Source organism: Mustela putorius, unplaced genomic scaffold (assembly GCF_011764305.1).
Source record: "Mustela putorius furo isolate JIRA1106 unplaced genomic scaffold, ASM1176430v1.1 tig00003899_pilon_pilon_pilon, whole genome shotgun sequence".
NCBI classification, from domain to species: domain Eukaryota; kingdom Metazoa; phylum Chordata; class Mammalia; order Carnivora; family Mustelidae; genus Mustela; species Mustela putorius.
The window spans coordinates 6184313-6197811 of record NW_025422048.1 but is presented as its reverse complement, the minus strand read 5'-3'; the positions used below and the strand labels follow the sequence as shown (position 1 = coordinate 6197811).

Genomic DNA, 13499 nt, shown 5'->3' with positions numbered 1-13499 from the left:
GCTAAACCTGGAGCAGATGACTCCCAAGGGCAAAAGACATGAGCTTTAATGTCTTCCCATCTCATTTTTCAACAAAAAGTGTTCTAATACCTTCATATTACTTAGCTGTAAAAAATAACTAGTTTCATTTTCCACTCTGATCCATAAGCAGTTAGTTTCTCATGCTTTCTGCTGGTATGTGACCAATGGGAAAACACTGATTTACCTTAAGTGAGGGCAAATGTCCAACTTTGCCTTGAGTCAGCTAGATCAGCTCACCCTCATCCTGAAAATTCCAATGCATACCCTAAAAAGGTGTTTTCATTTAATGGGAATTGGCATCAGAAAATGTTTCCAAGAGTCTTAGGATCCAAGCATTGAGGCAATGCCACAATGAAGATTCATTCAATCTAAGAAGCCAAACTCATGCAGTGAAGCTGGTTAGGTAGATTTATGCATAGCAACAGAAATGAGAAACAGCTTGGTTTGCTATATAATATCTGAACATTTTCAAGAAGAGATATTTTAAACAGCACAAAAGAAACATTTCCAACTCATAGCTGCTAGAGATCTGTACATAAATCTCAGTAGCTACTGTTTGGAACAATATCTATGACTATTGTTTATAATCAAAAACATTCTGATTTTAACATTGAAAACTGAGCATGATTAAACAATGATCTTGCTCTTGTGCTTGGAAGAAGGCCACTCCACACAGAGTGGATTCACTCAATCACTCAACATATACCATAATGTTTTATCAAGGCAAAAATCTGATATTCAAATTTCATATGTCTTATTCCCATTAAAACCCTTTTGCTTTTCAACAAAATTGGCTCAAACCACTAGTTTGCTTTTCAACTCATAAAGTGACCAACTATAAGTTAACTGTGTAAGTAAACAGCCTTGTTTGACAGACATGAATTTATCATTGGTTCATTTCTTTTTGTCATAGATGGATTTTACCATACTGCCACCATTTTTAACCATTATTCTTTAAAATAGTTCTAAAGTACAATTTTTAGAAGTGCCATGTCTATATAATTCACATCCTAGTAATATTATCTCAGTAAACAAAGGAAAAAATGTTTTTGCCTAGAAAAAAAATTCACAATATCATGTGAACTACCACTACTACCTGATTCAAATTATTTTAAAATAGACTGTGTATATAATGACATGAGCACCGGGTTTATAATCCAGAAGACCAGCTTTCCCAGTTCAGCTCCACCACATACAAGCTGTCTGACCTAACACAGTCTGGGTTCCACTGTCTTCCAAATAGAGATAATTAAACCTATTTCGAGGTTGTTACAAGGATTAAAGGATTGCTAACATCAATATTTAGGACTTTTTCTTCACAAAAGGCAAACTAAGCAATGGTAGCCATCTCTACCACTGAGGATAAAAAGCTAAAAGCTGTAAAAATATTAAAACTATCTTTTAAAAGAACTGAAGGGCAATAAATATATCGAGAAATTGCCAGTAACCGAGAATCAGGGATGAATAGAACCTGGAGAAGAACTCAAAGCCATTTTAGCTCTAAGGATATACACCAATCCAAAAGAAAAAGCTGATAATTGAGTTGCACTGTTGGTGGCTTTGCAGGCCTAAATCAATAGAAGTCAAACCCAGGGACTACCAAAGTCAGGGACTCTGATCCCTTTTAAGCTGAAACACTGAAATACCTCACTTCCAAAGTCAGGGTGAAACAAAAATAGCCTCTCATGCTAAGTTGCTGCCCTTTGTTGTAACTTCTGGGATGTCCAGGGAAACTCAACCTGAAGAAAGAGAATGCATAATTTTAAAACCAGTTGAAGGAAAAAATGGAATGAGATTAATAATCAGTCCAGTTGAAATCAAGAAAGGGAGGAGAAAAACAAAATATAGAACAGGCAAGACAAATACAAAGCTCAAAATAAGATGGTGAATTTAGCCTAAATATATCAGTAGTTATAATCAATGCAAATGGATGAGCTGCTCTAGTTATAAGAAGAGGATTATAGGACTGGATTAAAAAGAAAACCCAGCATTGGCTATTTATAAGAAACAAATATAAAGCATAATGACATTTAAAGATTGAAGATGCAAGGATAGAGAAGTATATCATGTAAGCACAAGAGACCTGGTATAGCTATATTAATACTGGACATATTTCACTTTAAGGAAAAACCATTACGGAAATAAGGAGGATCACTATCTAATGATAAAAGATTTAAATAACCAATAATCTCAAACAATCCAAAATGTATATATAACTAGCAATAAACTAAAAATACATAAACCAAAATTTAACAAAACTATAGGGAAAACTAGACAGATCTACAATTACATTGGAATATTTTAACACATAACTCGCAAGAATTGACAGAATGATTAATAAGAACACAAACATATTTAACAACCTCATAAACAACATTGACCTAGTAGAAATATTTAGATCACTGTACAAAAAACTGGAAAAAATACATCACTTAAAGAAAATATAGAATATTTACCAAAAATACTGTGATACTGTGGGCCATAAAGCAAGTCTCAGAAAATTTTGGAGTACTGAAATCTTAGAGTATATTCTGTGACGACAGGATAACTAAGAGTGAATTCAACTGAAAAAATAGAAGACATTCCCATATGTTTAAATATTAAGAAATACTCTTTCAAATAATCCATGAAGAATAAATAATAATGGAAATTTAAATTTTTTAAACTAAACTGTAATAACAATACCATAGATCAAGACTAAATGCAGGGACACCTGGGTGGCTCAGTCATTTGAGCATCTGCCTTCGGCTTGGGTTGTGAGCCCAGGGTCCTGGGTTGGAATCCTGTATTGGGCTTCTTGCTTGGCAGGGAGCCTGTTTCTTCCTTTTCCACTGCACCCCGCCCCCACTTGTGCTCTTTCTCTCTCTCTCTGACAAGTAAAATCTTCCTTTAAAAAAGACTAAATGCAACTAAATCAGTACTCAGGAAAAAAAAAAAAACTATATACTTAACAGCATATGTCAGAAAAGAAGATAATTTAAAAATAAATGAGTTTAAAATGAAAGAAAGGGTAAAATAAATCCCCTAAATTAATGGAAGCAAGGAAATAATAATAACATAGAGAACAAACATAGAAATACAGAGAATCAAAACCCAAGTGTTGGTTCTTAAAAAATGGAAAAAAATGTACAATCTTATGGTGAGAGTGATTAAAAGATAAGGCATTTATTAAATGTAAGAAATGAAAAAGGGACAATGACTATGAATAAGACATGAAAAATAAGAAATTTAAAAAAATTATATTCTAAGATATCTGAAAATGTGGACAAAATAGGCAAGTTCCTGAAAAATTTTAACTTACCAGAATGGCCTCAAGAAGAAACAGAATATATGAACAGTCCTATAACTACCCCTCATGCGTGTACATGTGTGCACACACACCCATATACATATACACATGCAAATAGTGAGACAAATTACCTTCTTTGTCAACTTTCAAGTTCTGTTAATTGTTAGCAAAAGAAAAATTCCAAACTGAAATGACTGTTCCAGAAAATGTAAAAATAGTGTACACTCCCCCACTCATTTTATGAGGTTAACATAACTTTGATATGTAGACCTGAAAAGATGATTTGGAAAAGAAAAAGTATAAGCCACTCTTACTAATGGGTAGACATATATAGTCTAAATAAATGAAAAAATACACATTTTGCTCAAGTCAGGTTTATTTCAGTAATCTAAGTTTGGTTTAATATTGAATAATCAAAAAAAAATTCACCACATTGGTAGGTTAGAGTAGAAAAAACAAAAGGTATCATGTGGATAGATGCAGAAAAAGCACTGGATAAATTTCCAACATTGAGTCATTAAAAAAATAACAGTTTAGCAATTTTCCTGTTAAAATATCAATATAAAATAATCAAGGGAATTTCTCTATATAAGCAATAATAATTTCAAAAGGTTTTTTTAAAGTACCATGAATAATAACATAAAAACATCAAATACCTAGGAATAAATCCAACAAAAACATGATCAACATTCTAATGAGGAAGGTCATAAAATGTATTTAAAGATATTTAGAAGATATAAATAAATGAAGAAATATACTATAGTCAGGGATTTGAAGAGTCGATATATTTTTTGTTTTACATGTCCATATTTCTTCACAGAATGACTTAGATTTAAGATGAGCCCAATCAAAATCACAACAGGAGGATTCAGATTGCCAGCCAAAATGGAGTAAACCCTTCACAGTCTATCTGTCCTACTGAATACAACTAAACATTCTGGACAAAATACAAAAACAACTACCCGAGGGTCCTTAAAAATAAGCAGCAGGCAGATTGAAGAGGTGATTCAAACTTAGGAAAGCAACTGACACAGAATTGATTTTCTCAGATTTATTTCCTCTTTTATCTTCTGGCTTTGACTTGAATTATGGTTCAGTCATTGACCTAGACATGGAAGAGGTAGCCAAAAATGTGAGAGAATGTCTGTCTTTTCAGTCAGAGAATCAGGAAAAGGGCCTGGGGAGCTAAGTCATGTTAGGGGAGCCTAGAGCTGGAGAAGAGATCTCATAATTTGGTGTGCAGACTGGCACAAGTCCCAGGCTCAACCTTGTCTTCCTGGCCACAAAACTCAGAAAAGGAGCCACTGGAGAAAAGAGAAAAATCCTATTTTTTCTGTTTTGTTTTGGTTTTCTTCTCTTTCTTTCTCTCTCTCTCTCTCTCGGTAAAACTGTAGCTTAAACTATGGGAAAATCCAATTTTCTCACCAGGAATAAAGAAAAACAGAAAAATGGAATCTTTAGTCCAAAGAATGTAGAGGGAATCATCAATAATTTTTATCTCTGTCTTTCAACAGAAATCATTTTTATCTCTTTCAATAGAAATCATTCAAACTGAAAAAGAAGTTTAAAGAAAAAAAAACAGCTCAAAAACCTCTGTAAATATCTCAAATGAACTAGCACTCATGTCATTGGAGTTCCATAAGAAGAGAGAGAAATCGGTGCAAAAGAAATATTTGAAGAAACAATGCCTGAAAATCTCCTCAATGTGGTGGGATAGGTAAGTATCGATTTTCATGAAGCTCAGTTAACTCAAAGTAGGATAAACTCAACTAAACCATGCAGAGACACATTATAACTGTGATGAGTCTCATAACTGCCAAACACTGAAGACATTTTAAAGGCAGGCAGAGAAAAACTGTGACATTACAGATAGGGGAATAGAGACTCAAATGGAGAAAATCTTCACCAGAAAGAGTGGAATACCATCTTAGTGTTTAGAGTAGAAAACTATTAACCCAGAACTCAGTAACCAAGAAAAAATGTCTTTCAGTAATTAAGGAGAAGTAAAAACATTCTCAGATGAAGGAAAACTAAGTATTTATCACCAAGAGGTCTGCTTTGAAGCTAAAGGGACTTCTTCAGTCTGAAAGGAAATACCAGTGGAAAACCTGAAAATTCAGGAATGAAGGAATAGCAACAAAAATGAGTAGTCTGTGTAAATATAAGAGACTCTTTTGCTCCATTTAAATTATTTTAAATGTGTATAACTATTGAAAGCAAAAGTTGACTTTGTCTAGTTTTCAATGTATATAAAGGTAATACACATGAAAACATTAATATAAAGTGGGAAGGACAAAAGGGATCTATACAACTGTGAACCTTTTACGTTTTACTTAAAGTAGTAAAATATTAATTCTAAGAAGACTGTAAAAAGTTAGGTAGGCATCTTGTAATTTCTATAAAAACCATAAAAAAATACCAAAAAAGTAGCCACAAAGCAGAGATATATTGATGGAATACTAAAGAAATTTCAAAATAGAGAGTATAATTAGAACCAATTCAATGTTGAAATGGTAGTCTTGCAGGAAATATTGGATATCTGTATGCAAAAAAGAACCACATCCTTTATCTCACACCTTGTCCAAAAATTAACTCAAAATGGATTACCAGCTTAAATGGAAAATGGAAAAATTCCCAAGAAAAATCTTTGTGAAATCATTATTTTATGGATGATGCATAAAAGAAAACACTGATAAATTGAACTTTTTCAACATTAAAAAAAAACAATTTTTCTGCATGAAACACAGCTAAGAGAATAAAACGATGAACCACAGACTGGAATGAAATATTTGTTAGTTATATATGTGACAAGTTCTATTGAGGATACGTATTAAAACCCTCAAAATGCAACAATAACAAAAAATGGGGAAATGGGCAAAGGTTTAAAGGTTTATCAGACCCTTCACCAAAGAAGATATACAGATGGCAAATAAGCACATAAAAAGATGCTCAACATCATTCATCTTTAGAGAAATGTTAGATAAAACCTCAATGAGACACCATCACACATATATTAGAATGGTTAATAATAATTTTTAAAAGGCAATAGCAAATGCTGGTGAGGATGCAGAAAACCCAAAACTTTGCTACATTGCTAGTGGGAATGCAAAATGGTATAGACATTCTAAAAAAAATGTTGGGCAGTCTCTTATAATGTTAAATATATACTTACATAGGACCAACACCCAGAAATCCCACTCCTGAGAAATGAAAAGTTTTGGTCACACAAAATCCTGTACATGGATGTTTATAGCAACATAATAAATAATCCAAAAATTGGAACCACCCACAAGCCCTTCAGTGAGTGAAAGGATAAACACATGTCCATGCACCAAAAGACACAACAGACAATCTGTAGAATGTAAAAAGACATTTGCAACATGTAAAGTATTCATATCTAGAATATAAAGAGACCCCCAAAATAAGAAAAAAATTAATAGACATGAAATTCAAATACTGAATATATATATGGAAGAAGGTACAATATCAGAAGAAGTGTCTCTCAGGGCAACTAGGTGGTGGCAGGTTTCTTTTTATTAACTTGATTGATTAAATAGATGTTTGATTGATAAGTATTCGTGATTCTGTATTTTTATGTTTCTGGGTGTAGGTCTTATATTTAATAACAAAAAGATTTAAAAAATAAAGTATATTTATAGCCAATTATCTTATAGCATTTCCTAGCAAAAATAGATTAAGATGGTAAAGTTTCCTTAGCTTTATTTATTACAGGTGTTTATCTTAAAAGGGGGGTAAAATTTGCATTGTTCTAAATCACTAAAAAAAAAACCCTATTTTTAATAATTTTTAAGTTTTTTAAATTTTCTTCCTAGTCTAGTTCAAATCACCTGTGTTTTCACCTACATTTAATTCTTGGGGTTTGTAATCTAGCTAAATTACTTCCTAGCTGTGAGATCCTTGCTGAAGAAGTGACTTATCCTCTTGAACCTATTTCCTCTTCCTTGTGTGAGTAATAATAGCATCTATGTCTTCTGATTCTGGTGAGGATTATATGAGCTATTTCACGTAGAGTGCTAGCAATGTGCTTAGCACACAGTAAACACTCAATACAGGGTAATTATAATAGCTACTCTTATCATTATATAATTATCATCTTACTCCTCAACCAATTTAGGTAAGAGCACTCAGCCAGTCCTGGACTGCATGTTGGCCTTTCCTACTCGTGTTGGAAAGCTGGTGATTATGAACAAGTTCTTTAACATCTGAAAGCCTCAATTTCAATGTATGTAAAATGGGGATAAATATATCTCTTTAGTTATAGGACTCAAATGTGAAAATGTATGCAAATTCTCAGCATCTGAAATATATCACATACCTCCAAGGCACAGCTGAATCACAGCAGAGGAACCCTCTATGGTATAACACCATGGCAGAAGCTTAGAAGGCAAGTTCTCAACTCAGATTTCCTAATGGGTTTCCCACTAACCCCATCTTTGCTCTTTGAGCATTCTCAAGATGTTATAGCTACAACTGTTCCTCTATTTCTCATCAAATATGATGTCCCTATTGCCCTGCTCCAAGTTTTCATTCTGTTGATAAATACTGATATGCTGAGAGAAACTGTAGAAAATTGCACACATTCTGAAGATTAATCTAATTAAAATATGTGTCGAATCATCTGTCACTTCACTTAGATCATATCAATTCTATGACCTTGATAAGTTACTAGCTTTGTGATGTTCAAGCAAGTATCTTTCAAGACCTGTTTCCACATCTGTAAAAGAGTGGTGGTAATAATGTGTACTAAAGGAGATGCTTAACATAGATTAACAATTTTAATACCCAGATACCATAAAAGAGAAGTATTATTATTGTTGTTGTTGTTTCTATTTTACACAAGAAAGTTGAAACTCAAAGATGTTAAGTAAATTGCCTAAGGATATCCTGTAGAGAAATCAAGATTCCAGTCCAGGTCTCTCTATTGACAAAACCCAATCAACTACACAAAACAAATAAGACATAATTCTTTTGATTGAATAACAGGAGCTCCAAGGCCTCTATCCTTCCCAAATATCTAATGTTCTTTCTAAATATCTACCATTGAGTCCACCTGTACAGTAATATACGTAGTAAGATTGTTACAAAAATATCTTAGGATGTAAGCTACTAGAAGTACATTTCACAGAGAAAATGAATCAAACTGACTCACTTTTTAAATTTTGCAAAAAAATAAAATGATACCTAATATTTTATGTCATAGAAAAAACTCAAACTCATGAGGACAGTCATTCTGGGTACATCAGAGGATCCCTTGAGGCCCTGATATTCTATCTAAAATGTATGAGTTTTGATCACCAGCTCATTCTTTCTGGGTATAGGATTCTTTTTTTTTTAAGATTTTATTTATTTATTTGATAGATCACAAGTAGGCAGAAAGGCAGGGAGAGAAGGGGGGGAGGCAGGCTCCCTGCTGAGCAGAGAGCCCGATGCGGGGCTCAATCCTAGGACCCTGAGATCATGACCTGAGCTGAAGGCAGAGGCTTTAACCCACTGAGCGACCCAGGCGCCCCCTGGGCATAGGATTCTTAACTTCCGTAACATTTGTATAGGATGCATGATCCCCAATGCTTCAGAAAAACCATCATAAAATAAATTGAATTTCTCTGAAGACTTTTTTTGTTAACTCCTCTTCACCCCATTGATGAAGAAGAGACCCTGCACTAGGGTTAAACATATGACACTTGATTCTGAAAAGATGAGATCAACAGCATTTTATTAGTCACTTACACTCATAGCCCAGGAAAAACTAAAGAGTGAATGCTCATGTGATATTACCCCACAGATATTTGAATGGCTACTATCAAGAGGACAAGAGATAATAAGTATTGCACAGATGTAGGAAAAAGAAACCATTGTGTACTTTTGGTGGGAATGTAAACTGGTACAGCCACTATGGAAAACAGTATGGAGGTTTCTCAAAAAAATAGATCTACCATATGATCCAACAATCCCACTTCTGGGTATATATCCAAAGGAAATGAAAATAGGATATCAAAAAGATATCTGGCATGCACCCCTATATGCATCCCTCTGTTTATAGCAGCATTATTTACAATAGCTAAAATATGGAAGCAGTCCAAGTGTCTATCAATAGATGAATGGGTAAAGGAGATATGGGGTGTGTGTATGTGTGTGTGTACAATTAAATACTATTCAGCCATTAAAATGAACGAAATTTTGCCATTTGCAACAACATGAATGAAGCTAAAGAGTATAATGTTAAGCAAAATAAGTCATTCGAAGAAAGACAAATACCATATGATTTCACTCATATGTGGAATTTAAGAAACAAAACAGACAAAGGAAAAGAGAGATAAACCAAGAATCGGACTTTTGACTACAGAGAACACACTGATGGTTACCAGAAGGGAGGACAGGTGGGGGGGGGGTGAAACTGGTGATGGGGATAAAGGACTGCTCTTATTGTGATAAACACAGGGGATGTATAGAAGTACTGAATCACTGTATTGTACACCTGAAACTAATATAACACTGTATGTTAATTACACTGGAATTAAAAGTTAAAACTTAAAAAAAAAGATATCTGCCCTCCCATGTTTATTACAGCATTATCCACAATAGCCAAGACAAGGAAAAACCTAAGTGCCCATCAATGAATGAATAGATAAAGAAGATGTGGTATATATATATATATATATAGGCAGTGAAATATTATTCATCCATGGAGAAGAAAGGAATCCTTCCATTTGCAGCAACACGGATTGACCTTGAGAGCATTATGCTATGTGAAAGAAGCTGGACAGAGAAAGACAAATGCTGTATGATCTCACTTATATGTGGAATCTAAAAAGGTCAGATTTGTAGAAACCAAGTAGAACATTGGTTATCAGGGACTGAGAGTCAGGGAAATTGCAGAAATATTGGTCAAAGGGTACAAACTTGCAATTATAAGATGAATAAGTTCTGGACATCTAATGCACAGCATTGTGACTGTAATCAATAATACTGTATTATATACTTCAAAGTTGCTAAGAGAATGGGTCTTACAAGTTTTCACCACAAAAATCAAATAGCAACTATGTGACAAGACAGAGCTGTTAACTAACATCATAGTGGTAATCATATTGCAATGTGTAAGTATAAATCAAAATACTGTACACCTTAAGCTTACACAATGTTACATATCCATTATATTTCAATTAACAATAATCACACCTTGGATAAACCTCATTGGCTATGATATCGCCACTGCACAAAGCTTACATATCCATTATATTTCAATCAACAAAATGAATGCTGACCTGGCCAACCACTTTTGAAATGGACCTATGAGATATAAGTTGTTCTAAGTTTATTACATATAAAGCCTTACTCACCACTCATCTTCATCTAACAAATTCTCTTCTGGTTCTACTTCTCTACTTGTCACCTGTTATATATTTAAACAATTCCTTTCTGTTAGATGTAAACTTGTTGGTTTTGAAGATGGGTAAAGGAGCCATGAACCAAAGAATGTAGGTGGCCTCTAGAAGCTGCAAAGGGAAGGAAACAGATTCTTCTCTAGAACCTCTAAAAAAAAAATGCAGCACTGTGATCACTTAAATTAAGCCCAGTGAGACCCATTTCAGATTTTCATCCTAAAGAACTATAATATAAATTTGTGTTATTTAACCACTAACTTTATGGCAATTTGTTACAGCAGCAATAGGAAACTAAAACAGTCGGCAAAGAATTCTATCATTCTCCAACATCCTTCCTCCTCCAAAGCTCCTTTCCCTTCCTACATGATTCATAACCTCATTTAAATGCTGGTAACTTAGGGAGACAGACAAGGGAATGGCAATCAGCACAGGTCCCATTTTAATAGATTTCCTCAGTGAAGATACAAGGACTAAGAAAACATATTTTTCATCTTTTGTTCACTTAAAATTCACTAGAAAAATATTGTGACAGATGGTGTCCCTCATACTGCCTTAACATTCTGGCATGTTCCCTTTAATATATGTCTTATGTTTCCAACTCAAGAGAAGAAAATCAAATTACTGTAAAAGCACTGTAGTGCTTTTGACAACTTCACTTTGGTACATTTTAACTAAAGAAGAGAGTAGACATAGTGACCAGTGACAGATGAGAACTCGGAGACCTGGAAGGTAATGTACTTTGAGTAAACAGAACAAACACTCATGTCTAAGGCCTGTGAACCACTACTAAGTATAGCGTGGGTAGAAACGCATGTATTTTAGTCCCCATGCTTGCTCAGCCCTATTTCTCCAGAGCACATCCCACAAACTGTAACAACTATGTGAATTCTGCAATGTGGTTAATATTCCCAGAAAACATCAAATAACCAATCACATCATTACAGTTACCTTTTCCAATGTCTGATTTATAATGACCCGTGTTAGAAGCAGGACTGGGGATTATCACTTCCTTGTTTAAAACTTCAAAAGACATTTTAAAAACATGTCTACAAGAACTACAAAACAGTTTTCTGTTTTGATCTGAACTGACAAGTTATTAATACGATTTGTTCAGTCAAAATGCACAATCCAGAATACTAGAGTTACCAGAGACCTTAGGGGTCATTTGCTCAAATGACTTCATCTTCCTGGATGAGGAAATTGAGAGGGGACTTGCCAAAGTCACCCAGCTAGAAAAGGGTAGGACCAGGGCTTGAGCCTAGATCCATAAATTCCTGCCTTACTCCCCCTGTTTAGGGAAGATGTAATCATTCTTAAAAAGTTTCCTAATAAATGAGAAAGCTTCCCATAATCCCATCATCTAAAATAATTATAGTATTTTTAGTTTTTCCATACTATATTTTATATATAATTTTTACATAATCATGACTATAATATACGAGGGAATTCAGGACAGTGTCAGTTTCAAAATGCATATTCAAAAATTAATAGATTCTCCATACAAATGAAAAAAGGAAATCAGAAAAAGTATCAAAAGTAAATATGGGTGAAGAGTTATATATATTGGGATGAAAAGATTCCTTCTAAGCAGGTATAAAAATCACGGAGGGAAAGTCAACACTAGATTTTACTACATGAAAATATTCACTTATTCTAAGTGTAAAAAATAAAGCTATTTCAATAAATATAACTGTGAAATTGAGATTACAAATGATAACTAAATCAGTCTGAGCATCAAGTATATTTTGTTTTCATTTTAAGGAATCAAGAAAGCTTTAATTCACAAGGATGAGTAGTTACATAAGTTACTACTTCTGATGTTTTCGTTATTTTTATAGCCTGCTTTGCCATCCAGGATAGTTTTCTATTAAACTGATCCAGAAGCTAGGAAAAAAGAGTGGTAGACAATTGTTTTGAAGGTGGCTCATCAACAATATGTAATAATAACTCAGAATCTCTAATCACAAATGGTTTTCTTTGAAGAAAGTCAATGAATAGGTCCTCAACCAGTCTGAATCTTCATTGTTTAACAGCGAATTTTTTTTCAAACATCTTTAAACACTCTTACATGTTTAACAATGCCACTTGATAAAATTTTATATTCCTCAGTGGTTGTCTTTATTAAATAGTTCTTCAAAGCTTCAAAAGAATCTAATTTATTTTGATTTTGCATATTGAATAAAATTTGACATCAGTTTCAACACTGTCACTTCATTTGCAGTTATAAACACAATAATTCTTCAACCCTACATTGTTAAATTGAAGTTATTTCACTCATTAGAAGTTTCACACACACAAAAAAATACAAGTTGAAGCAACCTTTTCCTAATTTAGAAAGATTCATTTAATGGAGTTACTTATCAAAAAGGGAGGGTTTTGGGTCTCTGGGGTTTTGAGGGGAGGACTTATTTATATTTCTTGCCTAATATGAAATAGTCATACCCTTGGCTCAATATGGTCAAAGAACTTCAGCATGAAAAATAAATTATGGAACCCACTGTCCACATCATTAGAAATAACTGACAAATGTCAAATTAGTCAAAGTCCTCATGAAAACAACAAATTATATGCCCTGATTTTACATAATTTTGAATCTTATCAGATGGGGAAAACACCTGTGAGGGAAAAGAAAGAAGGAGCTAGATGAGGTTAGGAGGGCCTCCCACCATGACACAGGTCTGAACATTGTAAAGGAGAGAGGTAAGGAAAGAGAGGTAGGGAGAGTGTATGAGTTCAGTCTGATTCTAGGAAAATTCTGACCAGGCTAATAAGGAATCTTCTTGCCA

General features: G+C 33.8%; 1 pseudogene; it reads right to left on the bottom strand.

Moving 5' to 3' along the window:
* Positions 1–10422: 10422 nt before the first annotated feature.
* On the bottom strand, positions 10423–10552 carry LOC123388521 (annotated as a pseudogene).
* Positions 10553–13499: the final 2947 nt, after the last annotated feature.